The 15,790-nt window shown below is 45.1% G+C and overlaps 1 long non-coding RNA gene across 3 annotated transcripts in view; it reads right to left on the bottom strand.

Annotated features, from left to right (window-relative positions):
* Positions 1 to 6,299, bottom strand: part of LOC140847925 (uncharacterized) — a 94,565-nt gene extending 88,266 nt beyond the window's left edge. The window contains exons 1-3 of one of the 3 annotated variants that reach the window (XR_012128203.1): positions 5,913 to 6,299; positions 1,491 to 1,662; positions 863 to 934 (exon numbers count right to left, since the gene is read on the bottom strand). This is a non-coding gene — a long non-coding RNA (uncharacterized lncRNA). The other 2 variants (XR_012128204.1, XR_012128205.1) reach the window with 2 other exon arrangements.
* Between the last annotated feature and the right edge of the window lie 9,491 nt (positions 6,300 to 15,790).

Below are 15,790 nucleotides of genomic sequence, written 5' to 3'. Positions count from 1 at the left end.
ATTGAATCCATTTGAATCCATGCTTCAAAGGCAAAAAGTGACCAAATGTTTAAAATGATCTGTTTATAAGCAATTAAAATTTAGTTACAAAGTAATTATTTTTGTCCATTCCTCAAAACTATTGTCCATCTTCTCCCTAATGGTCCCCTTTCTCCTTTCATCTCACCAGATACTACATTTGGAATGGTAGGAGTATCTGTAAACTCCCAATTGTTAAAGGGAACCTAGGACTTTAAATAACAGGCGGCATCACTAAAGACTGTACAAAACACACTGTGAAAGGAAAATCTCCAAAGGAGATAAAGGGCATCAGGAGTAGGGCGGCTCCTTTTTACCAGCAGTTCCTAGGTGGTGCCTGGCCACCTGCTCCACCCCTGGAAAATAGGGCAGCAAGGAACCCTGCCTGGGGCCCAGCTTAACCCTTCCTGGCACTCACCTCAATAAGATGCAGGGAGAGAGCAGAAGAATTCAAGCACTACTGCTGATTGGAAGAAAACAGCAACAGGGGTGGGGATGGGGGGTTGACTGATTCCAGTGTTGCTCCCCACCCCCAAGCTTTTTTCTCCCAAAGAGCCTTCTGTTCAGAGAAATTGAAGGACTCTGATAGCAGATCACAAATTGAGGACAGAAAAGCTTCACTATTCAGCCAGAGACTGTATTGTGGGGAACCAGACGTTGGACACTTTTTTTGCTTATGAACTTTTGGAGACCATTCGAATAAAAGACTATTTGTTCCTGGACGAACACTCTCCAGCAAGGAAGCCTGTAAGAGGAGGGGAATTTGGGGTTTGCATTTTCTCTTTGTAAAAAAAAGAGAGAAGCGAGACAGAGACAGAGACAGAGAGACACTTGCTCTACTTACTTTTCAGATAAAAGGACGTAGACTAATCTGTTTACTCTTGCTGGGGGTTCATGTTTACAAGTTCCTGTGCCACTGTGGTAAAAGAAATGCTATTTTTAAAAAGTAAAAACCCACACAAGCTCACAAGCCTCCATGTGCAGGGTTCTTCTTCCCCTTCCTGCCTCCCCGCTTTCATTTTATAAGACATTTTTCATAGACAAGTCAAAACTCATGAGGCAGCTCTCCTTTCTTTCCCAGACTTCCTTCAGAAAAGGCCATACCTGCAAAGCAATCTCTAGTCCAAGTTCAGGGACTTCTTCTTGCCCCAAAACTCACTCCAGGTTTGCTCCTTTTCAGGAAGCTGAACTCGTGATACACATGAACACACCCTAGGCTTCAGTCCCCTGCCCCTTGCAGCCTTCATTTCCCTTGTATACATGGAATGTTTCTGAAATCAAGCTAGTGAGATGTTGGATGTAGTGAGATGTTAAAAGAGGGTGTGCCACAACTGGGCCACTAACTGTGTGACTCATCACGGGTTGTCTGTAACCACAGCGACTGTGGCTTCAGTCTGGCTTGGTCATTTGTAAACCACAAAATGCCCCAGCCATCTGCAGGGGCTGCTGGCGCTGGCACTGGCTGATCTGACCTGGGCTGGTCTCTCCTCTGACGGCAGGTGGAATGGGAGCAGTCCTCATCTCCAGGCCTCTGGGCACTTGCAGTAGTCGGAATGCATCTGACCACCTCTACTCTTTTCTCATTCAAGGCTTCAGCAAACATTTTCAACAGTTGCTCTCTCTTCTGTATTCCACTTAGCAACACTGAGTTCAAAAAAAGAAGAGGCCTAGAATAAATTTCTTTCCAAGAAAAAGAAAAGGAAAGGGAAAGGTAACAAGAAAGAAAACTTCCCCCAGCTTAGTCTGGGGTCCTTTTTGTGTCTATCACTTACCCATTTATTGCACTAAAACGTGATGAGATCCATAAATCATTTCCCATTCACTACAGCAATTTAAGGAATTTTCGGGACAGGAGCATCTTTTGCCAAAGGGTCCCTCAATGCACCCTAAATTAGGAGCACCTGAGCCATGCAGGCCTGTCCCAGGGATCCGTGGAGGTCAGGGGCTGCAAGGAACAGAGACTAACACTAACACCTTTTCTTCCTGCTGCCAGAGTCATCATTTTTGCAGGCCTGGGGTCCTAAGAACAAACAAACAAACCTGAGGACCAAAGGTCGATTTATTAATGAACAGATGTTTGGTGGTTGTGGCAGGGAAAGATCTCTTCTCTCTACCTCTCAGCACAAGAGTCTGAAACAGGGCTATTTTTTCTACATAAAATTAGTCTCAGGTGCACAGTGGACAAAGCATCTCTCCTTGCATCCCTCCCCCTACCTGTGTTCCCTTCACCCCTCAGCAGTCCCTCAAATCAGAACCCACTTTTTTTCTTATCACATCAGTTCAACGCAGTAACCGCTGCTGTCTTGGAGAGGGAAGAGCAGTTTTCTCCAACAGGACGGACAGAAGCAACAAATGGGAAGGAAATAGGCAACGCTTGTGAAATCCCAAACCGGACTGGTAAGAACAACACCGTAAATTATGGATCCCTCGAGCCGCTCCGGGCCTGTCACGGCGTGGTCTGTCCCCATGGACTCGCCCGGCGCTGGGACGCTGTAGTCCGGCAGCGCTGTCGCCGGGGCGCCGGAAATCCCGCCCGGCCCGGCCAAACGCCCCCCGGGGCGGCCGGCCCAGGGCCCCGGGGACAGCTGTGGGGACAGCGCCCCAGGCGGCCTAGCACAGGCTCGCCTTTGTTCCCCGGGGCTCCCGCGGGCACACCCAACGCTGGTTCGGCGCTCAGGGCCGAGCGGGGCCGGACGGGGGACGCCAGGGCCACGCGTGGACCGTGCGGGTGGCGCCCGCCCCCCGGGCGCGCAGGGCGCGCGGCCTCCGTTGTGCCCCGGAGCAGCGTGCGACATCTGCGCGAGAGCGCGGGGGCGAGAGGGGCGTCATCACACTCAGGACGCCCATCTGGACGGCTTTCCTCCCGTGCCACATGCGAAGAGGGAGAAGTCAAGGTTAAACGCTGCGGCGGGCTGCGGCGGGCGCGGAAGCCCAGGCCCTCGGTGCGTGCCCGGTCCCGGGCCCGGCAGCCCCACCTGGCCCTTTGTCTTCCCTCCGGAGCAGATGTGCTGTGACCCCTGATATTCGTGCTGTCAAGATTAAAGCAGCCTCCACCCTGTTTAGAAACTGCAACTCTCGTCCCCCAGCCCTCATCGACCCCACCTAGTTTTTTTGTTTTGTTTTTTGCTAGCAAGTCAGCCACTCATAAGGTGGGCAAATCCGTGGCCTCGCATTAAATCGATTTGTGTGCCAAATTGGCCGGCTGTTCCGCTCTTTCAGCTACTGTAACCAGCACCACAGAAACAATGAATTACGAGATTAAAGTTACCGAAAAAAACGACTCATCCTGCAGATGTTGTCGGCTGAAGGCGGCTCTATTGACGAATGTGCAGAGTGTGTGTGAGTGTGTGAACAGCCAACAACCTCACATTTGTTCTTTGGTAATTTGTCTTCAATATGCCTTTTTTTATGATGATGAACGGTCAATTATGAGACTCAAGAATAAGCAACCTTATTTGGCAAACCCGAACTCCCAGAAAGGAATGGGAGACTTGGGGTTTCTCCTGGGGAAGAGAAAGGGAACTCCACATCAAGCTGACTTGTGTGAGTCAGGCCCTAGAGAAAACTGTGGGTAGAGGAAATGTGAGGGGTGGTTTCCTGGATTTCTGTCGCAGGAAGAAGCTACCAGTGAAAGGGAGGGGAAGGGGCCAGGGAGGGGGAGGAGAGGAGAGAGGGCCAGGAAGGGCGGAGAAGGGCGGGGGATGGGCCTCCTTCAGGCCGAGGGGGAAAGGCGGGGTGGATGGTGGGTCAGAAAGCGGGGGCTGTCTTTGTTTTGCTGTGTGCTCAGGGCAGGGCCCAGCCAGCGTGCCTAAGTGTGCACAACACGGTCAGCTGCCCGGCGAGGTGACAGCTGGCACCTGTGCCCGAAAATGCAGCCTGCATTAGCAGCATCATTATTTAGCATGAGAGCGTTACAAAGATAATTACTGCCAGTTAGAAAAGCACGGGGAAGAGGGAATTGAAACCCCAGACCCCTTGGCATATCAGACTCCCAGGTCACAAGTGTAATTTCCAGCAGCGTTTGGAGGGCCTTCTCTCACAGAGCTGTGAGTCTGTGACTTCAGATTCTACAGCTGGAGCCAGTGCCCTGGGGCTCTTTTCCAGGTCTTATCAGAGTTCAAGGGTCAAATGAGGGTCATAGATAAAATGTCAAAGGCCATCACACTGAACTTTTCAGATATCCAAAGCAGTTCTACCTGGAATACTAAAACCATCTTTTTTCCTTTGGTCTTCAAATAACAATAATGACCTCAACAGCTAACAGTTAGGAAGTTCTTTTCAGGGTCAGATGCTGGGAAAGCACTTAATGAATTCTCTCTCAATCATCACAGCTTTAAAAGGAGGACTTGATTATTACAACCCATTTGACAGATGAGCAAAGGGGGGCTTAGAGAGGTGAGGACAGTGCCCAAAGTTACTCAGCATTTTTTGGCTCTACCTTACTGCCTAGAGATTGAGGAGATATCATGAGTTGCTAAGAACTGACCAGAGAGCCGGGAGAATGGAGTTCATATATTGTGGTTTTCTGTAGCCAAAAAAGACCTTTTCCCAAAGCTTGAGATTTAGAACATAAGCTAGTTTTCCAAACACATATTCTCTCTACACGTATCCTCATTTGACTCAGAGGTAAATGCTATGGTTTCTGGAAAATAAAGTATTTTCAAGAAGTGCCTTCTTTTATAGATTGGTATGCTAACTTAATGAAATATGTTTCACAAACTCTGTCATTGAAAAGTTTGTACTCAACACATGCAATTAACCGTATGGACAGTAATAAGGTAAACAGTTTAGGAATCAAAATTGGTTTAAGTTCCAGCTAGGCCAGTAAATTCACTGCCCAACTTCTGACCTAATATTTTTTTCTCTTTTGACATTATACTGACTAAAATCAGAAAGGACATTTAATTTCAGTGTATGTGTTAAATTTATGCCATTAGATTATGATGCCAAGCTGAACCATTACTATTATTAATATTGTTAAAAATTATTAATAACAATCACTAGCTTGAACTGGGAAATATTATGAGTCAAGTATTACACCACATGCTAAACATTCATTATCTCACTGGATCCTTACAAAGAAACCCATGGTTTCCTCTCCTTCCCAGTCTCCTTTCCACAGGGTAGCCAGAGAGCTCTTTTTAAAATGTAAATGAGGTCAAGTCCTGCTCTTGGTTAATGGTTTATATTAACCATGGTTTCCCAAAGTGCTCAGGAAAACTCCAACTGCTTCCCTAGGCCCACAAGCCAGCACCTGGACCTGCCCACTGCCTATTTACTCCATCAGCCCACATCTCTGTCCTCCAACCACCACCAGTCAGGCCCTCATAGTGAAGATCAAAGACATTCCTAACCCAGGGCCTTTGCACATGCTTCTCCCACTGCCTGGACAATCAGCCTTTGCCTTGCTAATTTTTTTCATTTTTCAATTTAAATATTTCCACCTCATGGAGACCTTTCTTCAAGCCAATCAAATCACCCTAGTGCTCTATTTTCCTTCACAGCCCTGAACATCATGTAAAATTACTTATTTTTTGTTTGCTTATTTGTTCAGTCCCCTTCCTGAGCCATAAGTGCCAGCAGGACAGGGTAACATTCACCATAGTTCTCCACTGTATACCTGGCACTTCTGGGACATGCAACCATATTTGTTAAATTAAAAAATATAGAAGCACTCTTGGAGGTAGATGCTATTATTACCCTCACTTTATAAATGAAGAAACTAATACCCAGAGGTGTTAAATAACTTGCAAAACTCATTCAACTGGAACTGGAATGGGACAAGGATAGTTTCAGATTGTTAGTATTAATTGAAACCAAAGATAAAATGATAAGCACACATAGTCATAAAGAAATAATAAAATCAAATTGGATTATAGAGAAAATGAACTTACCTTGTGAACAATTTAAACTTACAGAAGGGTAATATTTCCAAATATAGCAGAGATTAATATATCATCTTCCACATTTAATCCAGCCACACAGGTTAACATGAAAGTATTCTGTGACTTCAGAATGCTATTTCTGATTTTTTAAAGGCTTCAATGTATTTGAGCATTAAAGTATGTCTCTTCAAATAGTCCTGGTTGATAGGCCTTCTATCCAGTCATTTCTATGCTTACCTAAGGAAACCAGCAGAATGTGGTTTCATTGCCCAATAGGGGAGCCAAATATACCCACCAACCCAATAACCTATCCTTCTAGTACTGCTGAATCTTGGAATAACTGGTAGGCAGCTGTGGCCCAAGAGAAAGACAACCCAAATAAAAGAGGAGGGGCTGTTTTCATCCTTAAACTGCTGGAGTACTTTCAAAACTTCAAAATCAAGGGTTCGTTGTTTCTCTCCAACAGTAAGCTAACAATCTTTTTGTAACAAGGACGTCATTGGCCTTATCTTTGTGTTGCTTTTACAGCATAGATAAACCTGCATGTCCCACCCAGGAAATGCAACAGAGTTTCCAGTAAGGGCCTGTATGCTGCCGACAGAGCAGCTTCCCTCAGGGAATTGAAGTTTTTTGTTTCCTTCCAACAGGAACCATAGGTGATCTGTAGGAAAATGGGGGGAGGGGAGTTTTCCTGAAATATATGAGTTTCCCTGGTTTCACATGACCCTGGGTATGGTTTTTACTTCACATACCACAAGAGGCTGACAATTGCCATTTCCTGGCCCCTCCAATGGCGCTTTTCCAGTGAGGAGAGCATTCTGACTAACCGATGCTCCTTTTTTCACTTTGAGTCTTTGGGCTGAGCAGAGAGAGCCAACTCAGACCTGCAAGTGGGGGGGATGAGAAACCGGGCAGCAGACCCACAATGAGAGCTGGTCCTGTTATCAGTCATCGCTGCCTCTTGTGAGAGTGTTCACAACGAAGCTGCCCACACAGACAGGCATGGAAATGCATTTTCGGGACGTTACTTAGAGCATGTATGAGACATCACCTACCTTTCTATCAGACAGGTTTTTTAATAGAAATATTCAGGCCAAATTGAGAATTTTAGGAATCTGTAGCATCCCAACGACTCTGTGTGTGTGTGTGTGTGTGTGTGTGTGTGTGTGTGTGTGTGTGTGTGTGTGTGTGTGTGTGTGTGTGTGTGTGTCTTGAGAACTCTATTTAACACTTATTTGCTGTTAAACTTCAATGAGGTAGAAATTCAGCAGAGGTAGGCGAGGAGAACCTTCAGTTTACTTGTGCTTTTAGCTATGTCAACCATTTCTTCTCTTTTGTGTGGTGGTTGTAAAAATTGTCTGTATGTGGAGACAACATCAAGGGCCCGGCCAGCCCTTCAGGAAGGCCTTCTGTGACATGGGAAAAATCTTAGTGTCTCAGGTGAGTTCCTCTGTGTGCAGAATGACAGACTTGCAGGGGCAATGAGTGAGTGTGTGGCTCACAGAAATTTATGAGCCCTGACCCCATAGAGCGGTGAGCCTACATTCTCAGGAAGGCAGTATTGTCATCAAATGGGAACGTCAGCCAGTTGCAGTGAGTGAATGAAGTGAACCAATCTCCAGGGTACTCTTACAGATTGAAATAATCAGTGTAGGGACTTTTAAAACAGGGAGTTAGATCCAGAACTTGTCACTCTCTCTCTCTTCAGTGTTGTTGGGGGGAAGAGGATGACTTGACCAATGAATAACATTATGTGCTCTGTGGTATACCTCCCTACAGTGGAGATGAAGGCAGGGGCATTTATGATCAGACGTCAGCAGCCATAGTGTTACATGTAGTCTTGACCATTTGGTTGATACATTTTGCATTAAACATGAATTAACTGGACCTATGGTGGACATGTCAGTTTCCTGTGGGTTTTGATTAGGCAAGAGTCAGTTCTAAGCCAAACACTTCCAGGTGCCCTAACTAATCGTTTCTTGCCCTGAGAAGCCTAGAACCAACCTTGGAACTCACCATGGGGGTGCCCCCTGGGAAACAAGCCTTACCAGCCAACTCATCCCCTGGATGACATCTCTAGCTTCTCTCTAAAGGACAAAAAAACTCCAGGGCATTGTAAGCCCATGAGAGAAAGGAAAAGTATGTATTTCCTCACAACCCATACCAGAGCTGCAACACCAACATCTGATATTTTTTACATGATGCATAACTATCAATCAAAAAGCAGTTATTTTCAATACAGTTTTGAAAACAGACACCTCAAAGTCAGGGTTCTATAAAATTTTCCCTCCAGACATTCTTGAAGAAGAATCTTCCTGAATAAATTTTCCAGTGGGGTGAAAAGCCTGAATATTAAAGGAAATTCCATCCTTACAATTATATGAGGTATGCTCAGCTTAGAAAGTCAGGCCTCTTAGGAAGTGGAAGCATGAATGAATGAATGAATATAGTGCCATTCAGACAGTGAGCGCACGACAGAGAACTGGTCCCACTGTTGTCGGAGAAAATGCTTGTTCGCAGGACTTTTTTCACTGTGGGATAAAACCACACAGGATATGGTAATGCCATGCAGCCTAGAGACAACAGGTTTTCAGAGAACATCCCAGTCGCCAGGTTGCTCTCGCCTCAAAGCCTTCCTCATTAGCATGGAGTTACTCAGGTGATCCTTCAATTTACCTGACTGCATTAGACGACTAATGTGAAAATCTACGAGAATTCAGCTCATAAAGTGATATGTAACGCAACTCTGAGAGCCTATTAGAGGGGAAAATTGAAAAGGTTGCAGCCAATTATTAATAAGACAGGTGAACATGAGATGTCTAGGGGAGCATGTGGACTATAGGAAACAGCTTGCTGATATGAAGATGCTCAGAGCAGAAGTGGCCACCTGGCAGCTATGGAGATGAATACAGCCAGGAGAGAGGTGTTTTGATAGTTGGCAGGAATTTTTAAAGAAGAAAATAGTGAGCTAACATGAAATGATGATTTTTCTTTTTTAACATGTAGAAAAATCTGCATTTTTACCTTCTCGGACTCCCATACTTACAAGCAAAATTCTTCATTGTTAGTTTTAAGTCAACAAACTTGTGTCAGAAAGAGCAGGCTAAAGTGATTGATCTCATCTAAACTACCAAAATGCCTTCTGTTTACTTTCTTCTCCGAGCCTCTTTCCATTTCTGCTCAGTCCACTGTTTGTTTTTAGGAAAGTGAAACCACTCTAACCCTTGAAGGCAGCCAGGCCTCAGATCGGACAGGCAGGAACCCATGGACATTTAAGGAGGTGCTTGCTGTCAGGCAAGGGCAGGGCTGGCACCTGAGGGGGAGGCCTCTTCAGTGGGGCTCACCCTCTTCTGCCCACCGGTAATCATGGGGTGGTAGAGGAAGGCAGAATGGTAGATAAAATAAAGCCTCTTTTATTACAATGAAATCGAAGTATTGGCCTCCCCATTTCCATTATGCTTTAGAACTCAAATTACAAAACTCTATATTTTAATCCCCCTGATAGGTTGAAATAGTGAGGCCTTTACTCCATCACCTCCTCCAAGAACATGCTCTTAGAAACTCTTAGAAGCTTCTCTCAGTACTGCAATCTGTGGTTTAATAAGCTTGTTTCTTGCTCCTGTGGAGCCCTTCTGCCATGCTCTGTACTCCCTGTATGTGTGGAATAGCTGAACAATGTCTTTTTTAATCTATATTTTCCTAAAACCATCTCGTGGTCACCCTTTAGTTTTTTTCTCATCAAACCCATTTTCCTTTAGTCATTGACTGTGTAGGTTTCTAGAATTTCCATCTAGTAATACCCCCAGCAATGCTATCACCTAGAGTTAGAAAAAAAAAATAGTCTCTGCTCTACAAAGACCTTTCTTCCAGCAAGTGTTGTTTCATGTTTATATAGCATATACTAGAAACAATGGGGGCTGATAGTTTAGGAAAAGTACAAAATACATTCTTTAGCTGACAAAACTCTTCTGTGTTCTCTGAGCAAAGAAACCAAAGATTGTACTTTCTACTTAGGGCCCTCGATTTATAGCACAACACATGGCTCTGTAGTCTCGGTTGATTAGCCTAGAAAGGAGTCTGACCAGAAGGATGCAGTCTGTAGGCTGACGGTGGCTGTGAGATGGCCCAACGTGACAACACAGCTTAGTATGGGTGCCCTGTACTAGATGCTAAAAAACCCAGTTAGATACACCTTCAGGGAACTGCACTGTGAGATAGTAAACAAGAAACAACAGTGGAGTAAACAGAGACGGGAAGAGGCTCCGGGAAGAAAGTAAACAGAAGACATGAAGGCTTGGAAGTTGTGAAGCAGGAAAAGCCATGAGCTAATGGAGCCCAGGAGATGGAGGGAAGGAGGAAGAGAGAGAGAGACTAGATGGGGCTGACAGGAGCAATGGAAGCAGGAGGGGTGAGGACCCAGCAGATCTGAGAGGCTGACATGAGGTGTGTTGACTGGATGCATCTGTTTTCCTTTTTCAGGCTGAAGGGCAGCAGCAGAATTTCCCTTGCCGCACCTCCCGCCCAGCACCCAGTTGCTTTGCTTCTGCCAGAAGCGGACTGACCCAGCCCTACCTCTAAGCTCCTGTTCCAGGACCGGTCACTCAAAGCATCACATATACCTGGCAGCAGGGATGGATGCAAGCATGGGTGCAGGACCAGAACTGTCACTGTAGCTCTCCAAAAGGGGACATTCTTTTTGCTGCAGTTGTGAAGCTAACACCCCAGAAGCTGCCGTATGGAGAAAGCCAGCCCCAGAGTGCTGTCAGCCCAGAGAACTGCAGAGCCGAAGGGTAGAAAGAGAAAGCCTGGGGCATGAAAGCAGGCTGCAGGCCTCCCAGGTACTGCAGGAGGCATCAGCAGTGGGGTGGCTGCAGAGGCGGTGTCTCTGGGCACTTGCTTCAGAGGACAATGGTGTAACTGAGTACAGCTTGGAAGGCTCAGCCCTCATTATTTCTACTATATACTATATGAACTTATATACTTGCTGAAAGAAGGAAGCTTGGAATACAATTGCCTCTTAGCAAGTGATGGTCACTATTAACCCTCATTATCATCCAGTAGAGTTCCATCTCAGACTCTCAGGGCAAAGTCACAAGTTTTCAAAAGTGCCCTTGAAAATCCCTTAGGGAGCTGCTACATCGGAGAGAGTGTCTGTAAAGTCCAATACATCCAGGTGTTCCTCATTTCTGGACAGATCACTAGTTCTCCCACAAAGTACCACTGGGGCTGTGGGTATACACGTGGGCACTTGTGGAGAATCCATCTCCTCAAATGCCAGAGTGACATAGATCATACCAGGAAGGCACAGCAACTGAGACTGAGGGAGATATTGACAGACTTCTGACTCCAGCCTCAGCCTCCGGGGTGTAGCTCACTGAGTGGACAGACAGACAACATTGCCTAAACTACAGCATTGTTATTCTGCCCTCCCCACACATCTTATTTTTTTCTTTTGGCCAAAGTGCTTATTGCCAAACTCACTAAGGCAAATGAGCATATGACAATTACGTGGCAATATTACTGTCAGTTCCAGCTAAGTTATCACTAACAAATAACATACTATGTGGATCAGCACCCAGTCACCAACTGCCAGGTTATTCTGTCTAGAAAATATTTTGACGTTTGGATTGTCATTTCCCCAGCATGTTACAAAAGCTAAGGGGCGTATTTTCAGAAAGAAAGCATTGGGAATTCTAAAATAGTCCTTGGATATTTCCAGGTATAAGGGTTTAACAACACAAAAGTTTGGTTTTCCTAAGAAAATTGCAATAGTCGATGACAGCCAGGACATAGGTCATTTCCTCCTAACCACACTACCAACCTCATGGATTCATCTTCTCAGGGGGCCCCACCCAGGGGAGAACAGTGTGGCCAAAATGCCCACCCTCAAAACAGGCAGGAGGCGAAGGTGTGTGTCCTCAGATGCCTGTGCTTTGCCCGACAAGAGGACACTTGAGTCAGCTGGCACCCAGTTTGCACACCAGACCCAGGCAGGCTGGTGACCTGATGCAGTTTGAATGGTAGCAGAAGGACCTAGAAAAACGGAGACCACAAAATAGGGGCGGGGATGGGATGAAAGGAAGGAACAAGGGAATAAGGAGCGAAAGTCACTGAAAGCAAAGATTCCCATAAAGTTGCCGGAGCCACACCTGCCACCCAAGAGAACTGGAGCAGGGAAATGAGTGAAGCCAAGGAACATTGTGGACAGATCAGAAATGGGACTCTATTGGCCATTGGTTCTGGGTCTCTCTCCTCCTCTTCCAAAAGATAGCGGAGTAATATAATGGGTTAGAGTTCAGAGGCTTAGTCAAATAAATCTGGATTCAAATCTTGACTGTCACCTAGTTGTTTTATGCCTTGGCGCAAGAATTTTTTTCATTTCTCTTTGCCTCGATTTCCTCATCAATGAAGATGGTAATATTTTCTATCTCAGGCGATCCCAAAAGATAATGGGTGAAGAGTGCCTGGCACATAGGAAATGTTCCATAAATATTAATTGCTGCTATGATATCTTCTCTTCCATCCTTAATTACCTACGTGATCACTGATGTGTGTATAGATCACTGACAGAGCACCATTCTCCCCTGGCATCCTAAGTCTGTATAGAATGCTTAGGATGTCACTCTGATTTTGTATGTGGTTACAGTCAGCAGAAATTAATTCACATACTAGATCTGTCACTTACCACAGGCTTCAGGGGCCCGCTTAGGGAAGACCTTGAGCAAAAGAAGAAAGAAACATTCAATGTCAATGAGTGAATTTGAATCTTCACCAAAGTGGGCTCTTATTCAAATGAAGTAGCATAAAACGTGAAACTTCTTGGCATGCCCCCTCCCCCCACCTTGAGAATCAGTTGGAAGCTTTGGTTCTTTACATTCCAGGAGAGAGGCTGTAAGAAACAGGCCTTTTGCAGGACCCCAAATTCACACCAGAAAGAAAACATCTGGACTATCTCTGTAACAGGCTCTGTCACACACAAACATGGTGAGAAGTGGTGACGTGGCTTTGCAGTTTCATCTTCCCACTTGAAGGTGGGTTTTTCCAACATTGGCCCCACTAGAGGACTTAAACTGTGTTGGTTATTTTAGAATAACAAAGAGACATCCTTTAGGGATGAGAGAATCACCTGTATTTCCCACTGAATGACCCAGTTAATTGTGTATTGCCATCTTTGCCTTTGCATAAGGAGATTTAAATTCATGGAATCATCTACTAGTCTTTGGAAGTAAACCTGTTTTAAAAAAAAAGTAGCTCTTGTAATATTCATTAAAGTTTTAAACAACTTTTTTTTCCATGACATCACAGTCATAATTAATTTTGTGGTTCAGGTACATGAAGAGATTTAAAGCGATGTTTATAAAATGAATTAGCCTCTCTATCGTCTTATTTACAGTTCTCCATTGTGAATATTCTCAAACTGTAATGGAGAGGCAATTTATGAGAAAGCTCCCTGGTGTCCTTGATTCTGTATCCTCTAGAGGATTTATTATTTCATTCTCCCTTGAGGCCAAAAGGCTGACTGAAAGACAGCAGCTTTGCCACTTTTTGTTTAAAAAGAATTGTTCTTCAAACAACACATTTGGGATATTTTGATAAGGCTCAAGAGTGGGGGCTGGGGAGAGATGAGGTGGGTAGGGAGGAGGGGAGCGGGGAGCTCATGGCTCATGGGTATGTGTGCGGGTTGAGCATGAACGGGCTGCAGGTGTCCTCTTGAGGTCTAGGTGTTCACAGACACATGCAGTTGTGCACAGCCCTGGAATGGGGCTGGGGAGACCTGGTCCTCTTCCTGCCCCTTCCCTTATTTTACCCATAATCCTGGAAAAATTGCATGTCCCTGTGGCCTCCAGCTTTCTCAGCAGTAAGATGATGTTGGAACAGACAAGTTCTAAGTAGGTGTTTTCCAGCTATGAAATGCCACTATTACCAACTCACCAATTATAAAACTATTCACTGGGATATCCTTATTTCAACTTGTCTTTGGGGGTTGGGTAGTTGGTTACATACACATCCTTAAAATTATATCTCTTCTCCTGTATCGAGCCATATGATGACCAATAGAACAAAAGGCTTACGCTAGTTACTAGGGTCGCACTGCCTCATCCAGCAGCCTTAGTCCCACGTGGCGATCTATATACACTGAAAGCTGGTCCTGCTATCACACAAACCATGAACTTACACTGTAAGTGCTCCATGGCAACAGTATAGGACAGCAAAGATAGAAAACATGTCTATTATCACAGAAATTTCTACTGGACAGTACTTAATTAGAAGGAAAATAGTTTCTAAATAAGAGACTGGCTCAGGTGCCCGAGACTGGCTGCTTTCCCAGGGGTATTCTTCTTGCTAATCTCAGACTGATAAATCATGATCTCTAAAGCCAGTCCCCTAAGCAAACAGTCATCTTTAGGCAGAATTTAAGGCATCCCAAAGTCCTGCTTAAAAATACCTTCCCCATGAGCTTGTCATGGCATTTCCACATACACCCTTGCCCACTTCTCTCTCCCTCCCTCCCACCCCTGCCAACCTCCCCTTCTCTCTGCTGACCACCAGTACCTAGTAATCCTGATGTCATGACTCAGGGAAGTGGCAGTTGGAGAGGAGAAGGCAGAACAATTTCCCTCTCTTCAAATGTGCCATTGGCTATAGGGTATGATATTGTTTTTTGGTTCTAACTTTATTTTGAGATAATTTTAGATAGACAAACAAGTTGCCCAAATAATGCAGAAAGTTCCTGTCTATTCCTCATACAGCTTCCCCATGTTAATGCTAACATAACCATAATACAACTGTCAAAACTAAGAAATTAACGTTAGTATAATTCTATTAGCTAAATGACACACTTTATTCGAATTGCACCAGTTTCTCACTAATGTCCTTCTCTGCCCTGAAACCCAGTCCAGCATCTCACACCGTACTTAGCCATCATGCCTCCCCATCTCCTCCAGCTGGTGACAGCTCATCAGTCTGTCGTTAGCTCTCATGCTCTTACACTTTTGAAGAGTGCTGATTGGTTATTTTGCAGGATGTTCCTCTATTTGGTTTTGCCTGGTGTTTTCTCCTGATTAGGCTAAGGTCCTGCATTATTGGGAAGGACCTGTCAGAGGTGATGCGTCCTTCCCAGTGCCTCATATCAGGAGGTACAGGAGTTCTCTGGCACAGTGACCATCACAGCAAGTCAAGCTCCTGAGAAAGCAGATGCAGCAGGGCTGGTTCCCGTGTTTCCCGACTGCAGCCATGGCATCAGAGCAGGGCCATGATAGTCCTGGGAGACAATAATCATGTCCTCACCATGGAGATTCTGTGATGTAATTTGCGGGTGTTATTCCTTCTTCTGTCACCTTTTTAGAAATACCCCAAGATTCCCGATACTTTTTAATAGATTTCTTTTGTGTAAATCAATCACAGTTTCTGCTGCTTACAATTAAAAATGCTCACAGATGGAGATGGAGAAATTGGAACCAGAGGTGGTTATAGGAAACAGACCTCAAGGTAATAAGGAAAATATGGGGTTGCTTATCAGCCCTTGTTGGTGCAGATAGTAGGAAAAAAAGTATAGGTAAGGATGTGACTCCTTCAGGCCCTATGGCATGGTGGCAAAATGGCTCATTGTGACCTGCTGTCCTCCAGAAAAAGTGCTTGTTCATGGTGCAGTAAAGGATACTGTGGGCAAAGGATTGGATGGAAGTCCCTGAAGCATACTGACTGTCCCTAGCGAATTGCTTATCAAAAGGCTTCAGGGGGAACATGTGACTGCTGCCGAACAAGGGCACGAAGGCCACACGGAGATGAAATATCTAAGGGAGGGCTGGGTATCTCTACAAGAAACTAAAGAAGTTAAAGAAAGCTCAAAGACAAAAATTATTGGCCCAAAGCATAGTCAGAAAACA

This window comes from Manis javanica, chromosome 2 (assembly GCF_040802235.1).
Source record: "Manis javanica isolate MJ-LG chromosome 2, MJ_LKY, whole genome shotgun sequence".
Taxonomy (NCBI): domain Eukaryota; kingdom Metazoa; phylum Chordata; class Mammalia; order Pholidota; family Manidae; genus Manis; species Manis javanica.
The sequence above is the reverse complement of the archived record's forward strand: the minus strand, read 5'-3'. Positions and strand labels throughout refer to the sequence as shown.